Below are 19341 nucleotides of genomic sequence, written 5' to 3'. Positions count from 1 at the left end.
AATCCACTATCCATTATCACATGATTAAATTTTCCATGTCACTGTTTACGTGCTTATTGAAAACCATACAAAGATTTTTCAAATTACAAACTTTTTTCACAACCTTTCACTACAAAGTCTTCAGGTTGATCTATGTAAATTTCTTTACCTAATTCACGGTTTTAGAAAAAGCTGTCTTAACATCCATCTGATGTATCTCTACGTTCTTTATGGCAGCAATAACAATTAGTATCTCAACGGAAGTAATTTCCGTCACAATTGAATTAGAATCAAGGAAATCTACACCTTCTTTTAGTTTATAGCCTTTAGCTACCAACTTAGCTTAATATTTTTCCACAGTTTCATCTACCTATCGTTTCCTCTTAAAGACTCATTTACATCCCATGGTCTTACAACCTGGAGGTAAACTAGCAAGCTCCCAAGTCTGGTTCCAACGGACTGAGTCCATTTCACTAAATGAAGCTTCTTACCAGAATGGGGTTTCAGTAGATATTAAGGCTTCTTTACAAGTCTGTGGCTCAGACTAAGCTAGGCATGTTATGAAGTCGGTTTCATAAGAAGTCTCAAGTCTAATTATTTTACTTCTCTTAGGCTCAACATCAACTTCATCTTCCTTTAAAATAAGTTCTGACTATTTGAAGATAAATCTAGGGGATCAACAACACATCTCTAATGAGGTACAGGTTTAGAATAAACATGTTCAAAGAACTCAGCATCCCTAGATTCCGTAATAATATTCACACCAATGTCAGAAAAAATCAGAACACACAACCAAAAATCTATTTGTAGAAGTATACTCAATATACCCTATACGAAAACACAATCAACATTTTTGGTTTCAATCTAGTTCTTTTAGGAAGAGGAATTACAATCTTAGTCAAACGCCCCCACACTTTGACACATTCATAAGAAGGTCATCTACCGTTCCATAAACCATATGGAGTTTCATCTGATTCTTAAAAGGGTACTTTATTCAGGATATACTAGTTAAGAGGACTGCCTCCCCCCACAAGGCCGCAGGTAATCCTGAACTAATCAACATGGAAATTATCATCTCCTTAAGGATACGGTTGTTATGTTCAAGGCTTCTAATTGGTTTCCAACTTCAAGTTTATACATCTTAAGGCTTCTAAGGCGTCATCCTTATCCTAAGCAAGTATACAAGATAGTACCTCGTACAATCATCTACGGAAGTTATAACCATCTTTTACCACAGTGGTTTTGGGTTGAACTCATGTCAACTAGGCCTAACTGAATTAATTCTAAAGGCTTAGAATTACTCTGAACATTTGTGCTAAAAGATTTTATAGCATATTTTGATTCTTCACAGATTTCACTTTTGTGTTCAAAATCCAAACTAAATTTGGGTACGAAGCCTATGCTAGCCAGTTAAGCATTGACTTATAAGTTTACGGTTCCAAGTCTACCACGTAAAACAATCAATCACACAAAGATATCACAAGAATCAACTACGTTCACATCATCAGTTTTTCCGTTAAGCTTATATAGACCCAAAGTCCTATAACTCTTGCTTAAAAAATCACTGCCTAGTTACAACAAGTTTTCCAGATTCAATTAAGATCTTAAATATTTTTCCATCTACAACAGAACAAGATACAAGATTTTCGCATATGCTCGGAACATGAAAACTTCATTCAATGTGAGAATATTACAGATATGAGCTTCTGCTCGACCTTTTCCTTTTATGCAACCTCTATTGCATATGAGTTACTCAATAAGAGTTTCTCGACATCCCCTATCCTATGATAGGAGGTGAACAGGTCTCTGTTTCAACAAACATTCTTGGTGGCTCCAGAGTCCACCTACTGGTCTCTCACATTGGTTATTAAAATAACTTCCGACATCATGCCACCAAACTCGTTCTAGTTTGTTTCAACTAAATTAGCATTAACTTTCTACTTATTAAGGTTTTTATGTTGTCTACAATTTACTGCCGCGTGGCCAGGAATTTTACAAACATAACACTCACCCTTAACTAAAGTAATTCCGGATTCAGGTTTACGAAATATACCTTTATCATGAAGACCATGCTTAGAGTTGCGTTCGATGTTCTCACCTTTGCCATCTTTGGAAGATTTGTTTCCAACCACATGCGGCTATTAGCCATGTCCCTCGGAGATGACACCTTTATTCACAAATCACAATTCCAAATCAGAAAGTAAAATATGAGTTTTGAAGATAACATCTATATATACAAACTTCGTTTGAATCAGCGTTTCAAAAAACTCATGGTTACCCCACAAAAATTAATTTAGTTAACAACAATTTTCTGCTCGTCAGAATTTTTCAGAAACGTTTTTCTGTTTTGTAAAATATCAAAAAATACTTTTACAACTCCAAAAATTCTGAAATTTTACGCGGGTAACTATCAGGATGACTACGTTGTGTCAAAAGGGTTCATCGAAATTCCTTCTAGATTAAAAGATAAAATTGAAACTCTACAGCTGACCAGAAATTCGTTTTTGTTTTTCACTCCACAATTAACATCCATGATTCACAAACCAATCAATCGTTTTCGATTATTACAACTAATGTCTTAAGATTGTTGGGTGCAATAATCAAAAACAAAGAAAAATCAAATAAGCAAAAGTTATTGATACTTAGCTCCTTTATAATGGAAGTGATTGCTTTGACGAAACGAACAAGCTCCCCGTATCTCCGCAACAGCAACAAGGCAAAACTTTGGAAAATAGAGTGAGTCACGTGTTCAACACGCTGTCCTTAAGACATTAGCGCCCGGCTACACTCAAGAGTGATGCTATAGCCCTCACAGGACGGATATCTCCAGGATAAAACACCCTAATACACCTACTACTAGCATATGTAGTAGATGCTCAACTTGAGCTTGGCAACTCCGAAAAAACCGTTAAGGAAAATCGCGAATGCTTAAAAACCGCTATAAAATATTTTCCCTTAGGGGTCCCTCTAAAATATAGAGCAACCCCTTTCCCATAGATTTTACAAAAGTAGTGAAATTCTTTATATAATTGACAAATACAACTTAAGAAGAAAAACTCCCCGATGTGGGACTAAAAGGTTTATATAGTTTCTTAAAACTACTAAAAATTGGAAACTCCACGATGTGGGACTAAAAAGTTTCATTCACAAAATAAAACAATAAATTATAATTTTTTATTAAAACTTTAAAAAATTATTTTTTTATTAATCGTTTTCCAACATCTTGAACCGTTAAAATCTCAGTTCACAATGCCTCCAATAGTTCATACCGTCGTTTTGGGTAACAAGTATCGGTTTACTAGGACCGCAACTATCCCCGAACGGTCGCAGGCACTCTGGTCGGATGAGTGTGGCTCGTGTCAAGACGAAACTGAAGCTCCATAATTAGTTGACCATGAATGAGTGGCTCGTGTATAATAGGTCAGAAGTAGAAGTTCTCTAGATGTTATCTCGATGAACCACAGCGATACAAGTTCATATCACACAACGATGGTTTCTAAGACAATGAGTTCTGTTCCTCGTTACTACAGGGGTAACACTCAATTTACTTTTCCTTAAGCGCCAACGGAGAACGGCGAAGACCCTCAAGCAATGTTGAAGCGGAAAGATGAAGCCTTAAGTTGAAGGAGACACTTGGAGAAAATCTTGAATGTTACCTGCGAGTGATGGATGGAAACTCAAGCCACCGTGCACCAACACTAATCCTAGATGCAACAATCTGACACGGATAACTTCGAAAGGTGAGCAGACCAGCGTAAAGGCAAATGGCGATATCCATAGGCCGATTAGACGATATTCATAGGCCGATTACTCACTACAGTCTATCACATCTCCTTGTCAAAGACGAAATGCACACCCGAGAACTCGTTTACAGCTATACACACTAATTCTCGTATATCTGTAGCACAACCTGGGAGAACCATGACGCACGAACAGCTCTGCGGTTTTGCGTATCTCATAACACCAGTGCTTTAAAATCAAAGCCCGTCACACAAGGAACTTGGATTTGATTAATTCGGTTGTGGACAAGGGATGCAAACACAGCGAAACTCGACGGCGGTAGGCACGAGGTATCGGGGGTGATCGCCGTGAATATGCTATTCAAGGAAGGACCCAAGCAATTTAAGCCATAGCAGCAAACACGCTTAAATGGTCGAACCCCAACAAAAGTCACCAACATCAGTCACCAAGCTCGATTAGGGATGCACAACGGGTAGGGTGGGTAGGATATGGCCTATCCCGGCACCCTACCCGTTTACTGGTGGTTAAGAAAATCTTTACCCACCACCCTACCCGCCAAATAATGGATAGGGTAGGATACGGTTAAAAAACTGGCGGGTAGGGTAGGGTTGGCGGGTAGGAGTATGATATGTGCACCCCTAGGTAGAGTGGGTAGGATATGGCCTATACCCGCCACCCTACCCGTTTACTGGCGGTTAAGAAAATCTTTACCCGCCATCCTACCCGCCAAATAGTAGATAGGGTAGGATACGGTTAAAAAATTGGCGGGTAGGATAGGGTTGGCGGGTATGGGTAGGGTATGTGCACCCCTAAGCTCGATTACATCAATTTTGCACGCTCAAAAATACTACACCAAAGAATTTTCCATGGAGGACCTGTACGATAAGATAAAGCTGATAAATGGATGACTGCCGGTCATCTTTACTAAAACAACAAACAAGCTCAGCTCCGAGGATCACGAACAAGGAACGCTTCCTTACCAATTCAACAATATTGCAAAAGGTACAATGCACATTTCCGGAGATAAAATCACATTTAGGGTGTCAGTCCACCATCACAACTTGCAGTAGGATATGGAAATGGTTCACTATGCAAAGAAAAATCCAGCCCTATCTTCTCTATTTACGAAGGACATGGATTTTTTCTATTCAAAAGCCTCTGAGCTTCAGACATTCAGCTTCCAAAAAGATGGGCAACCGAGCGCAGGTCCATGACCACAAGCCCAATGCCCGATATTAATCAAAAGACTCGTACTCAACACAAGCAACAACCATCTTGTCCGAGCAGCGATCGCTTCAGTCTTGTTACGTTGCGAGCAAAAAGCCTTGCCCAGGATGTAAGCACACACTACAAGACTCGACTAGCTCTCAAGCATCACAAGTCCACCACGTGGCAAAAAGTCTCGTCTAGCACGTAAGCAAATTTTATTGCAGGTTATTACAGTTGGGGGCGTCTTTGTAATGCCTCTACTCACGCTTGAGGGCGATTCCAAAAGGAAAAATCACGATGGAACCAGAAATAAGATGGCAACGGAAAAGATACCTGATCATAAGCCCAGAGCCATCTAGAAAGTATGGAACGGATATAATAGATTTAGTTCCTTCTTCACATGGGGGCGTCTTTTCTATTTGGGAATATCTCTACAGATATTGGGGGCGGCTAAAGTGACCCCGAGCATGCAATCAAAAGCAACTTGTTTAAGGAAGCCGAACAGCATAAGACATTTTTTTCAGTATCATGGCAAGTAATGGGGCGGCTAAGGTTGAAGGAACGAACGCCTGGGGAGGTAAGTACTCACCAATTGTTACATTATAAATCGAGTTTATAGTCACATTTTAGGGCACTTTCGCATGTATTCATTAAATAAATACTTGCATTGTTTTTCTATTAAAGAGAAAAACGAAAACGAAGTGTTTTGCTTCTCAAGGAAATAGTTGCAAATTTTTTCTAGAAAGGAGAAAAACAAAGACGAAGTGTTTTGACAGAAGTACTTCAAGAATAACAGTAAAATGTTTCAATAAAAGATGAAGCAAAAGGAAATATATGAAGAAAAGCTATAGTCGTTCAACCTGTACACCGGAGATTGTCGTACATTCGTTATTCGCAGGCACAAGAGGTTTGAGTCAGCAAATTCTACGCCAGTACGAGAGCATGTAGGAGATCACCGTGCCTAACAAGTTACAGGAGCAGCCTGCATTCGGGTGAGTTCTGGCAATATCTTACCAAAGAGATGGAGCAAAATGTGCCAAAGCAAGACCGAAGTAGCTGGGCAATTAACGTGCATGATTAGCTACTGGTGGTACCTGCATTCGAACAAGTGGAAAACAAATAAATAAAATGTTATTCTATGAAAGAGAAAGTGGTTGGTCACTAACTCTAGATCGAAACAAGGAAGTGCTAACAGAGAGCACATCTACACGTCAAGCCTCACATGCCGGTACGTGTATAAATTTATATAAGAATTTTTTTAGTACATTGTACATTATTGGTACTTTGAACATGTTTCCAGTGTGCTAGGTACCTGCAGTATGAGGGTGTATGGAAATTTAAGTGTAATTTCAATACTTAGATATGTTGACATAAACCCGAGAGCACTCCGAAAAGTTAGCAATGCTAAATTCGCGGCAAGATGATCGTAAAAGTAATGGGGTCATTGTAGGCACGCTGAAACAGACAGTCGGGATTATATTCTTTTTAATTCTTCAACAAGTTGATAATTAAGAGGGGGCGGTGTTTATACCCTATTAAAATAGTGTACGTGCAAACCGCATAAGCTATTTGATATCGGTAAAATGTGGGTTTATTGAGGAAACCCACATGGCTTATTGAGGAATCCCGACTGGGTTTATCAAGGAAACCCAGTGGTTTATTAAGGAAACCAAAAATGGCTTATTAAAGAAGCCCGACAGGGTTTATCAAAGAAACTTAGTGGTTTATTAAGAAAACCAAAAAATGGCTTATTGAAGAAGCCCGACTGGGTTCATCAAGGAAACCCAGTGGTTTATTAAGGAAACCAAAAAATGGCTTATTAAAGAAGCCCGACTTGGTTTATCAAAGAAACCCAGTGGTTTATCACGGAAACCAAAAATGGCTTATTAAAGAAGCCCGACTGGGTTTATCAAGGAAACCCAGTGGTTTATTAAGGAAACCAAATATGGTTTATTAAAGAAGCCCGACTGGATTTATCAAGGAAACCCAGTGGTTTATTAAGGAAACCAAAAATGGCTTATTAAAGAAGCCCGGCTGGGTTTATCAAGGAAACCCAGTGGTTTATTAAGGAAACCAAATATGGCTTATTAAGGAAGCCCGACTGGGTTTATCAAGGTAACCCAGTGGTTTATTAAGGAAACCAAAAATGGCTTATTAAAGAAGCCGGAATGGGTTTATCAAGGAAACCCAGTGGTTTATTAAGGAAACCGAAAATGGCTTATTATGGAGGCCCAATGGTTTACTATGGAAACCATTAAATATAAATGCAAATCTCAAGAGATAAATATGGTTATATTGAGATAACTATGAATCTGGAGAAGATAACTTAGAATCTCTCAAGATATATATAGATAAACATAGATCTTCTTGGATAAATGCAAAACTTGACAAGATAGACATGGATCTTTCAAGATGTGCACAAATATGATGAAGATAAACATGAATCTTCCAAGATATATACAAATATTGGGGAGATAGGTACAAATCTAAGTGGTTATTTAAGATAACTACAAATCTCATAAGATAAAGGTAAATCTTGGTGGTTATTTGAGATAACTACAAATCATAACAAGAAGATTTGTTTTCTGCATATAAATAGAGGCTGAAATCCAACTCGAAAGTGGAAAAAATCACAATTCCTTTTCTCTTCTGAAAAACCTGTCTAGAACTCTCTCTGACTTAAGCATCGGAGTGTCTTTGCAGGTACCCCCCTCAATTTTCATCTACAATTCTGGAGAAATAAAACAACGGTGGATATTCGATCAACATACACATATCTCGAGGATTGTTGGGGTAATTAATTTTGTACCAACAATAACCCATAAAATGAGGCCCCTAATTAAAAGAGTTTTAAAACCAGGCCCCGAATTAAAAATAAATTTAATGAAAGTTGAAATGACCAGATTAACCTTCACTGTATAAGTATCTAACTTAGCTTTTTTTGTCACACAAACACAGTTATTTTCATTTTAGGAGAGAGAAAACGGATCTCATCTGAAAAATTTACAGAGAATTTTTTTCTTTAGATTCAACAAACAAAAACGAAAACACAAGTAGGTTTTCGATCAAATCTTCTTCTCCCTGTTTAATCTTTTCTTCTTCTTCATGTTTAATCTTCTCAACGAATCTGTTAATTGATTTAATCTTTTCTTCTTCTTCTTCTTCCATGTTTAATCTTCTCGACGAATTTGTTAATTGATTTATTCTTCTCTTCTTCTTCTTCTTCTTCTTCTTCCTCTTCTTCTTGTTTAAATCTTCTAGACGAAAAACCAGAAGGACAAACCTAAAAGTAGTTTTGTGATCTGTTTGCTGAGAAAAAAGAAGAAGAAGCGAAGAAAGGTCAGTTTTCTCTCTTCTCCTTTTCCTCTCTGGTTTTAGGTTTCGATTTCTGCTTTCAGATGTTTCGCGTCATCATGATTGATGTTTTGATTTCATTTGTCTATTGATTTTGTGGTTGTTTTTTAAAATTAGGGTTTCGTAACTAATTTTGACTGATTTAGGTTTCATGATTTAAAATCAACTAATTTAAATTTTTACAATTTCCACTGCAAATTCAAATTCAGGAGATAATCAAATGCCGAGAGGAAGAAGGAATACACCTGAAGAAGATCCTGCATTAACAGGTATTAAGATTCTTTCACTTCAAGATGCCATTTAATGTTGGGGTATATGTTTTGTGATGTTTCTTTTGTGATAGAACCTGTGTAACTACAGAAATATAACCTGTGTAACTGTAGAAATAGAGTTACACAATAGAAACTGGGTAACTTTAGAAATAGATCTTGTGTAACTATAAGTTACATATTCAAAATCTCACCACTGACTGTATTCTGGTTTGTGTACTGATTGTGTAACTATAGCATACAAATGAGCCTATGTAAATGTAAGTTACACCACATATTAAGAATCTCATCACTGACTTGCCTTAGGTTATATTTAACTTGTGTAACTAATAGTTACACATAAAAATTGGTTGTGTAAATTAAAGTTACACCTTCATAAGCATGTGTAAGTTAAAGTTACACCTTGTATAATTTATAAGATTAAGTTGCACAACGCATTATAGCATGATTTCAGTTTGTGTACTTGGCAGATACACATTCTTTGTACCATGCTTTTGATTTTGCAATTAAAAAAGAGTGTATTTGATAAGTACACAACTTACTGATTTTTGTTGTTTTGTTGTGTAATGTGTACAGGAAAGTTAAGACACTCATTCAATGCAGTTCAAGATTTGGTGAAAGAAATAAATCCAATAAGACTATTTGACAGAGCTAAAATGTATCTTTGGAAAGCGCCTTATGATGATCTTGTAATGTTGTATTAAGATGAATTTGATATTGCTGCTACAAAGAACATGAAACAAATAACAACTAACAAGCATGAGGTTGTGAATCTTTTAAAATGCTTTGATAGAGATTGTGAGGTACCATGTGAACTTAAATTTGGAGAAAACTTTATAGAGTCTACACGGCGAAGTTTGCTGGTACAACTGGAGTGAAAAGGAATGGAAGTAGAAGAGGTCAAAAGTTGATAGAAAGGTTTAATTTAAAGAAGGTGGATGAAAACGTATTACATAACAAATATTTTTCTGATATCAAAGAAATACAACATTCAATGGCAGTGACCAGGAAGAAGATTATGGAGACAATAATAGAAGTTATGAAGAAGAAAAAGAGAAGAACAAAACTTGATGATAAGCTTGTAGTTTGTTTGATAGGGTTTTATTTGTGTTGTGTACTTTTTTTGGCGATAAAAATTCTAGCTCAGTAAATGTTAAATATTTTGCACTCGACGAAACTTATGAAACTGTTCTCGAGGTCTCCTGGCCAGATTTGGTACACGAGCATTTGTTCGAGGAAATACTAAAAAATGCAGATTTTCCTTCAAACATGAAGGGTTGTATGCAATACATATTGGTAGGGATAATGTTTTTTACTTGATTGTAGTTCAAGTAGTTTTACTGCTGAGTTTTAGATATTTTTTGCTGATCGACTAATTAAATTGGTTGATTGTTTATATGTTGCAGATCTTGTTTGCTGAGCACATGCCAGCAGGATTGATACAAAAAGTTCAAAACAACGAACAAAAGATCCCGAGGGTTGGAAGGTGGTACATGCAAGTGATATCAGATTTCATAGCTGGTGCAAACATGAGAGAGTTTACCATAAGTGCTTGCTATTACTTTCTTTATATTTTGTTTAGTATTACTTGCAAAAGAGCTTGTGTAGCTGATATTTACACATGCAAAATATCAGTTATATTTTGTATATGGCATGTGTAACTTAAAGTTACACATATAGATGAGCTTGTGTAACCTTAAGTTACACTTGCATATCTCACCACTGGATTGTGTAACTTTAAGTTACACATGCATTATTGCCATCTCTTTTTGACCTATCCGTCTGTTAAATGCAGCCAACTGCTAGTTTTGTGGAAGAGTTTTCACAGCTTGAAATGGAGCTTGGTATATCAAAAGTGGAACCAACCAAGGGCGATCTTAAAAGGTGGCTACGACATAGAACAATTGAGAACGGAGAACTAAAAGAGAAACTACAAGCAAACCAACAAGTATTTGATGCAGTGCATAAAATTGCCAGAGAAGGGATATCAGAAGGGAACTGTAAAGACCCTGAAGCTCTTCAACGCTATTAGACTAGTCAAGAGACGTTTTAGCTGCTAGTGACTCGATTAGTTAACATAGATTTTAATTATTAGAAATTAATCTAACAACGATCTAGATACGAAACTAGTATCACAGATGAGGTCTCGAAAAGTTACGTGGATTAGACTACTCGAACGTGTCATTCGCTTACCATACGAAGAAGACATCATCGGAACCGTGTGAAATAAAAAATAAGCATTTGGTGTTTTAGCCGACCCGGATGCCCTTATCATTTTGAGGTGTCCTATTAACAAACCTTGACCTTATCTCTAGCCAACTCGAGAGGATAACTCTCATTCTTTCTTCTTCTTCTTTATTCCTTCTTCTCTTTCTTTTCTCCCTGCTCTTTTTCTGCCGACGTTTGAGAAGTGAGTTTGAGATTCGGTTTGAGAGAATCAATTGATGAGGATATGCAGAGGTTGAAGGTGATGGCGCTGTTGTAAGTTGGGAAGAGAACAATTAGTAATCGAAGATATTAATCAAGGGAATTACAGTTAGGGTTTGTAAAACTAGTTAACTGAGTTCATATGGAACTGATAGGGTAATTAGGTTTCTGCTAGATGAAGAAACAATGGGTTGAGGCTTAATTACAGTTCTGAAGTCTTTTTGGAGATGATCAAGAGTTAGGGTTATGTTCATCCCCAAAACAGATATTAGGGTTCTTGCATGCAATTAAATCAAGTGGCTGAAACTAGAGTTGAGGTTTTGGGGGAGAGATTAGAGATGGGTAAATGTTCAGTTGAAGTTTTGAAGTGAATCCAGTTATGAATAATAGAATTTTGGTTAGGATTTCTGTATTATCTTTTGGAACTTGTTTTGGGTAAGGATTAAGAAGAAATTAACAGATGGGTTTGTTCTTAATTGATGATGGTTAAAGCCATGAGCCGAGGGAGATGAATTAATCAAAGAATAGAGATGTTGGTGTTGAGGCTAATTAAGTTCAGAAAGAAGCTTCTATGAGGTAATTATTCTTATCTTTAATTTTAGTTAAGGTATGCAATTTCTGTGGTTGAGTTTGTGTGATTATTAATGAAACTAAGATTGGAATGAGTTTGGCATGAAGTTGTGGATGAAATTTAGATTATAATTGAGTTACAGGGGATAACTGGTGGTGGTGAATCTTAAGAAGATGTCGAGTATGGTTGTTGTGTATGTTGTTGATTCATGATATACTCTCCCAGGCGGATGTAACTGAGTGTGTTGGTGGTTTGTCTAGTGAATTATAGCCAATTCTGCTCAGACTTGCAGGGGAGTTAGATGAATATATTTTGAATTGGTGTGTTTTGATGGTGGTTCTGTAACGGTCGGCGTAGATTATGGTTGTGGCTATGTAATGTTTGATGTATTGTTGAGAATAAATGTGGATAATGGATTGAGTTTGTATGAGTATAGGTAATGTTGTTTGTGTTGGCTTTGAACTGTGGATAGCAGGCGGTGGAAGTTAACTGTGTGGGTAGTTTGAAGATGATTGTGAGTGAAGGTTTAGAGTTGCAGTCACAACTCAAGAGCTGTTGGTGGTTTAGAATTAGTGTTCTGTGACCAGAGAATAATGAAGATGGGTGATGTGGAGTAGAGAAGATAAGGTTGTGGTTGTTTAGGAATTACTGTGGTGGAGATTATAGTTTGGAGTTGTATTCATTTACAGGGAGGAGAGTTGTATTATATAGAACTGTTGGAGTTAGTAATGGTAGCTGGAGATGGTGTTGTTTGTGAAGATGAAGTAAATGGGTTTGAATGGAGCTGAAATAGGTGCACTATTGGTGGTGGAGAGTATGGTCTCAACTGAAGTGCAAATGGAGTCATACTGTTTTGGTATTGCTGAAATTGGAAATACAATTTCTGGTTTGAAATGGAGTTGAACCTCTCTTGTAAAAGCTTGGAAAAGCTGCAATTGCAGGTAGACATATTTATTTTATTGTAATTGGAATTCAGATTTTGTTTAGTGTATTGAGTTTATTAGTATAATTGTAATGTTTGCATCACTCTAGTCTTACCAGGTTATGTGTTGCACTAGTGTCTTTTGGCCTATGCAATGGCTCAGGCCAGTGTGTTTTTAGTTCAAGGCAGAACCTGACTGATCTAGCTTGTCCCTGACTCAGATACTTGACTGACTCGACTCATCTGACTCAGCCTAATTGACTGAGTTGATTCTTTCTGACCGATTTGACTCAGTTGATCGATTTAAACTTTTACTATTTTGCCCTGGACTTTGACCCGACCTTGGACGTTGACTGTTAGTTGACCTTGACTATTAGTTTGACAGTTAATTGACTTAGTTGGACTGGGCCTTAGATTAAGGGGTCAGTTTAGTGGACTTGGGCTTAGACCTAGTATTCATATTTTGAATGTTTGGACCCATATGGTCTGAATTGGCCTTTGGCTTCTTCTACAAAGTTGTAGATATTCATAAGACTTTAGATAATGGACTATAGAACCAACCTAACTAAATTAGTAAACCTAAGATATATTAAAGTTAGATAATAAAAGGTGTAGAACCATAAATGGGCTTAGAACCATTAGTTAGTTCACTTAACTTATAACTAGAGAATTGTACGAGATTATGTTATGATCCTTGTGTGAGCCTTTTGGCTAAACTCTTTGAGTGCTTGTATGATTAACAATTAGTCTATTAATAACGATCGATTCAAAGGATGAACCAATGAATCGTGGATCTCGAGGTAGGCGTGTCTTGTCATCAAAAGAGGTGGGAATAATTTTAACTTTTTTGTGATTGTTGTTGTTTTCTTTTACCAAAGTTTAAGTTTAACAAATTCATGCATTATCTGATTGTATATTCCATGCATTGTTTAACTTTGATTTACGAAATTTTTGTTATTTCTTTTAATCTTTCCATTGCTTGGAAAGGAATTGTAATGCTTTGTTTGTCTTTATGAATTATTTGGGAAATGAGAATTTCTATCTGTGGTATATAGGATACTACTCTTTCATTTATATCTACATGAATTCGAGCTTTTATACAATCACTAGGTGCGGGATGAGTCACCATTATTATATATTGTTTGGAAGGAGTTAGTTCCATATACATGATTGTTTACCTATGTGAAATTGATTGCGCTTTAACATTTAGGGAAAACATGAATTGTTTTCAAATCATTTTCAATGATTACTTGAAAGTTAAATGTTATTCCTACGGGGCACCCCTTTTAGGGATGATGTGCTCACCCATTCTCACTTTTAGTTTCAGAGACAGATCAGAGTTGCGCAGCGGAAGCTTCGAAGAGTTGATTTCATTAGTTGGATAACTTCTACTATGTTTATTATATTGCATATTGTATCTGTAAACCTAGTGACTATTGTATATATATATATCATTTGAGAGGACTTCTTGTATATATATGTTTCAGAGCGGGTTAGTTTTGGGTTAAGTTTTGTAGAACATTTCTTAGTTGAATGATTAAGTATATGATTTAGATTTCTAGTGCCTCTATTTTTAGTTAATCTCTTGGATTAGTCAGCTGCTAGCTTTGGGGGCGCTACAGGAACCTTATAGGAACACCATAATACAAGATTCACATTTTTAGTTGCGAAATTATGAGAGCAATGAGTATTAAACCTTACAAAGTGATCCAGGAAGAGGCTATGCAACAAGAAGATGTTGTGGAAGCACATGCAACAACTGATCATCAAGCAACTGGTGTCGATCCTACCAATGAGTCTGAGGAACAAAGGGAGCAAGAATAAAATGACGGGGAAACTTCATTACTAACATGAGTGTAAGTGGTTGTTCTTATTTCATTTTTTTAACAATTTGACATCATCATCATTCTAAATTAAAACATCTATTATATTGTTTATATGTTGAATCCTTGTGCAGTTCCATATATAAGTATTACAGCTAGAAATACGCCAAAAATTCTGCAAGATCAAACAACCAGAGAGAAGGGAAAAACACCTTCTAGTACCAATGTTGTTGATGAGGCGCAGATTGAATCCGCAAAAGCTGGTGTTGTGGATGAGGTGCAGAAGAAAACCGCGGATCAAGAAAACAAACCAGCATGTGGAGATGTAACTACAAATGCTGATGACTAGTTTCTAGAGAAACCCACGGATGAATAGACACCTGTACTTTTGATGACAGTTTGCAGATGACTTCTTCAACTCAGCCAACACAGTTTGATGAATCTTTGGTGGTAACTGCTACAACTCAGCAAACTCAGAGTGACAATCCTGAGACCTACAGGTTGGTGCAATTAAAACCTAACCTATGTGATATGACGGATGTTGAGGTAAATGAAGTAGTAGATGCGGTCGTCAGCGACATCAACCAAGGTGTAGAAAATTCTGATCATGGACCTGTAGAGATGGAGAATGCAGAACCTACCTCCACTGGTAACCCATCTTCCTTAAGTAATTTCTTATAAATTTTTGTCCCTTATTGATTCCATGTTTCTTTGTTGTTGAAAATACAAGTGTAACTTGAAGTTACATATTGTAGGGCTTGTTTAACTTTAAGTTACATACAGTACATGATTTATAATACAATTGTAACTCGAAGTTACATATTATTTAGCCTTGTGTAACTTTAAGCTACATACTTGGCCACCAAGTGTAGCTTTCTGTTACACATGTGCAACTTTTTTTGATTATGCCTATTTTTGTTTGCACAGCTAAAACACAGGAAAACATTGGTAGTGATCCATTAAATTTTAGCCTTGGCATAGATAAAACTCCAAAACCTGTAGGAGAACTAATCAAGGAAGTTTCGAATAGACTAAGAGAAAGCCAACCAGGATTCGTACACCAACGCGTGCTGAGGAATAGAAAAATTCAAACACAAGATCTGAAACTGTTTGAAAGTAAGGCAAAGAAGATTAAAGACTGCTAATGAAGAAACAATGGCCGCAGTCCAAGAAGTAAAAGAAGAAAGAATCACCGCAGTTCCATAAGTAGAAGAAGAAAGAATGGCTGAGGTTGCTGAAGAAGATGATGGGACAATGAGAAAGAATGTGAAAGGTTTCCCAGTGATCGAAAGGCTGGATGTCGAGAAAAAGAAGAAAGTGCTTGAATATTTCAATACTCATCCCACAACGTAAGTAGCTATAACCAAAACTCATGCTTGATTTTGTTATGAGGTTTAAATGTAGATTTTAATATTGGTAATTGTATCTTACTACTTAATTCTATTATGTTTTTTAATTGTTTTCTTCTTTCTAATGTAGAGACATTCCTTGGATGGAATTCAAAGACGATGGTATCCCGCTCTTTGATATAAGCAGAGAACTAATGCTCCAACTTACCAATAAAGAAGCCTACTTGGAGTCAGAATTCCTTGACTTCTATATTAGCAGGTTGAGGACAAAGATGAACTTAAACCCCAAATATGAGAAAGATATATTCCTCTCCCCGAAAGCATACGTAAGTACTTCGAAAAAATTTAAAATCTTCTTGCATTTATAATGTGTAATTGGTGTTGTAAGATTATGATAACATGCTCGGATTTTTTAATGTTGGCAAAGTGTGATGTGTCACCTGAGGTTACATATGCATTTATAATGTGTCATCTGAAGTTACACATCCATTTATAATGTGTAATATTTTTCAAGTGTAAAACTCGAGGACTTATGTGTAACTTCTGGTTACATAATCACTTGTGCATTTGTAACTTTTGGTTTAAAATGTGTGTTTGATATTCCAAATGGTTTTTCCGGAAAATTACTTGGACAATGACGGTAATTTCCAGAAATTCTGGATTCCTAGGCTTGTTAGGGACTATTACAAGCACAAGAACAATGTAGTCAGACTTTTTTACCCAATGTGCAACAACAACACACACTACACACTGCTGAAGTATGACTTGATGAGCACTAATCCTTGGTCCCACATGAACTCGTCAGACGTTAAGAAACTCAGGAAAGTACACTTTATGCAAGCCAAGAAATATGCATTTGCAATAACTAGAGAACTGACACTCTGCTGTCCTCTTGGGTTGAATGAAAGAACCAAAAATCTCGCTTCGCCCAAACAAGGTTCATTTCCTGGTTGTCTTCTATTTGTATGCACTTACATGAAGATCAGGATGAAGAATAAACCACTTGACAAAAAACAAAAAACACATATGGTGAGATGGTTGGCTGACAAGGTGAACCACATGAGAGGAAGCATGCTTTACAAGATTCTTTCAGATCCATCCAGAGATGTGTAAAGCAGTCATTTGGATTAAAAAAACTTCTATACTTGCAAATACGTTGTTAGCTTAGACTTGCAAATATGTTGTTAATTTCGACAGTTACTAGATTTTACCAGTTCTTAAATTTGCGAACTTCTATACTTTTGGATTGAAATTCCTTGAATTAAAAACTTTTGTACTTTTGTTAACTACAAGTTGTTATTAGACTTGAAAAAAATATCTTGTTAGAACTTTTCTGCTGTTTGCACAGGTTTCAGAAGTATGCAACAAGTTAAGTAACTTAAAGTTACACATCAAATTAAGATGTGTAACTTGAAGTTACATATGTTAAAAAATAACTGTTAAGTAACACATAGTTACTTAACAGGCAAAGACAGGATAGTGGAATGTATAACAGGGTAAAATGCTGAAAAATAAGTTAAGTAACTCATAGTTACACATGCAATTAAGACAACCTAAATCAAAAAATGTAAAAATAACAATGTGTAAGTAATAGTTACACATCCATATTTTATAACTGTAAACCAAAGTTACACATGCATTTCCCCTCTGTGTTCAGAAGACACACACTAGGAATAAAAACACATTTCACCTGTGAACTCACAAAATATAAAATCTGAATAAATGATCCTTGCACATAATCAATGTTGCAGAAAAATAAAAAAGTTTGGTCCATGCAAACCGAAATGAAGAAAAATAAAAATTAATAATCCAAGACAAATAAGAAACCAAACATAAAATCAATACTTGCAGAATTAACTTCTCCAGCTTAAAGCTAGGGGGTGTGTACTTCGGAGGATTCTTACAACCTGCCCTGTTGTGACCTGCTTCCTTGCAATTGCTGCAATGAACTTTTCTCTTTACCTTGTTTTCATGTTTACTAATAATCCTTTTTTATGGGGTTCTACCTGGATGTTTCTTTACCATAGGAGGTTGATGGTGTTGTCTTCATCAATATAACAGGCATGTTGTAGTTGGGAATCAGCTGGATGCAATGCAGATAAATCTTCTTAAAATAGTCACTTGTAAAATACGGTGAAATGAAATCAATAGCCTCGCGTTTAATCTTCCGCATGGCTGCAAGAGAATGGGCACAAGGGAAACGATATACGCGCCACCTTCAAAAAAACAAAAAAAGGAATATAAACAGTCAGCTAGTTACATAAGCAAATCATTAAACACACAAAAATAATCTAGTAACACATGCATATATAGGATGTGTATCTTCCAGTTATGGCATGCAAAATAAGATGTGTAACTAGTAGTTACATATCCATATATCTAGTGCAACTAGAAGTTACACATCCTGTAAACTTTCAAACAAATTAACATACAAAAAGAAAAGAAAAAAGGCATAAGAAACAAAACCTTTGACAGGTGCAAGTCTGGTGCTCGAGGTCCACCATGTGAGTGCTTTCGCTAAAAACTTCAAACATGGTAGGACTATCCACCAATACTTCCCAAGCCAAACCTTCATCTTGAAGAGCCTCGAGCTTTTCCTCATACTCTGGGGTTAATGGAGTCATCATATTAGCGCCAATTTCACGATGGTCTGCCATCATTACCATTATTTTCCTCCTAATCTGAAAAGGAAAAATACTTATGAATATAAAGAGTGACAAAACAAGAAATAAAAGACAACAACAACAACAACAACAACAAAAAGCACTCTATAACCTGATCAAGAAGAGAAGATGCATGCATCTTCTTGTGAACCAGAATCCAGTTATTGAGCGCTTCTGCTAGAGTACTAGATGTGCGTCCATAACGACAACCTTTGAAATAGACATTCGCATATGATTCAGGTGGGATGGTCTCGATGTAATCAGCCACCCAATCGCAGTTCAAATCTCTAATTTCCTATATGGCCTTAGCATGGTTTTCAGGTGAGAGTGCGTATGTTGTTTCTTGGAAACTGTCCAGCACAAGCGTGTACATAGGATCTGAGCCATTGACGGGCAGATTATTCTTCAAATGATAGTAGCAGAAGCTGTGGAACGAATCTGGATAGATAAGTGTAACACCCTGCAAGAGTCCTTCATGGCTATCCGAAAGGAAGGTGATTGGCCTCCCATCACCAACAACTTCAGTCAAATTCCTTAAAAACCACTCTCAGTTGTTGACATTCTCATAATCGACTAGTGCCATGGCAAGTGGAAAAAATCCTACAAAAAAAGTGTGCAGAATTGAAAAAATAATAAGTTTCACAAAAACTGAAAATAATGTGTAAATACAAGTTACACATCCTAAAACAAATGTATAACTTAAAGTTACAAATGTTATTCCCTTAGTTACACACTGAGTCAACCAATGTGTAACTGAGAGTTACACTATTTCTCAACTAAAGTTGTTCAACAAAATACATAAAAAAAACATACCTTTACCACCATTGATCCCAGTAGATGCCATCAAGCAACCTCTGAATCTACCAGTAAGGAAAGTAGCATCCAAGTATACCATTGGCCCACAAAACTAGTACCCTTTGATGCATGCATCAAACGCGATGAAAATCCATTGGAATTTTTTCTTTGCATGAACAAATTCAAACTTTATCATACTACCAGGGTTGGTTTCCCTTATAACATTAATATACCATACC

At 36.5% G+C, this 19341-nt stretch overlaps 1 long non-coding RNA gene across 2 annotated transcripts; it reads left to right on the top strand.

Moving 5' to 3' along the window:
* Positions 1–10892: 10892 nt before the first annotated feature.
* Positions 10893–16209, top strand: LOC113287408. 2 transcript variants are annotated; one of them, XR_003330042.1, is made up of 5 exons: positions 10893–12491; positions 13794–14328; positions 14430–14944; positions 15266–15644; positions 15775–16209. It is a non-coding gene; the product is annotated as an uncharacterized LOC113287408 (long non-coding RNA). The 2 variants fall into 2 exon arrangements; XR_003330041.1 differs by having other exon boundaries at positions 15223–15644.
* The last annotated feature ends 3132 nt before the right edge of the window (positions 16210–19341 follow it).

This window comes from Papaver somniferum, chromosome 6 (assembly GCF_003573695.1).
Source record: "Papaver somniferum cultivar HN1 chromosome 6, ASM357369v1, whole genome shotgun sequence".
NCBI classification, from domain to species: domain Eukaryota; kingdom Viridiplantae; phylum Streptophyta; class Magnoliopsida; order Ranunculales; family Papaveraceae; genus Papaver; species Papaver somniferum.
The sequence above is the reverse complement of the archived record's forward strand: the minus strand, read 5'-3'. Positions and strand labels throughout refer to the sequence as shown.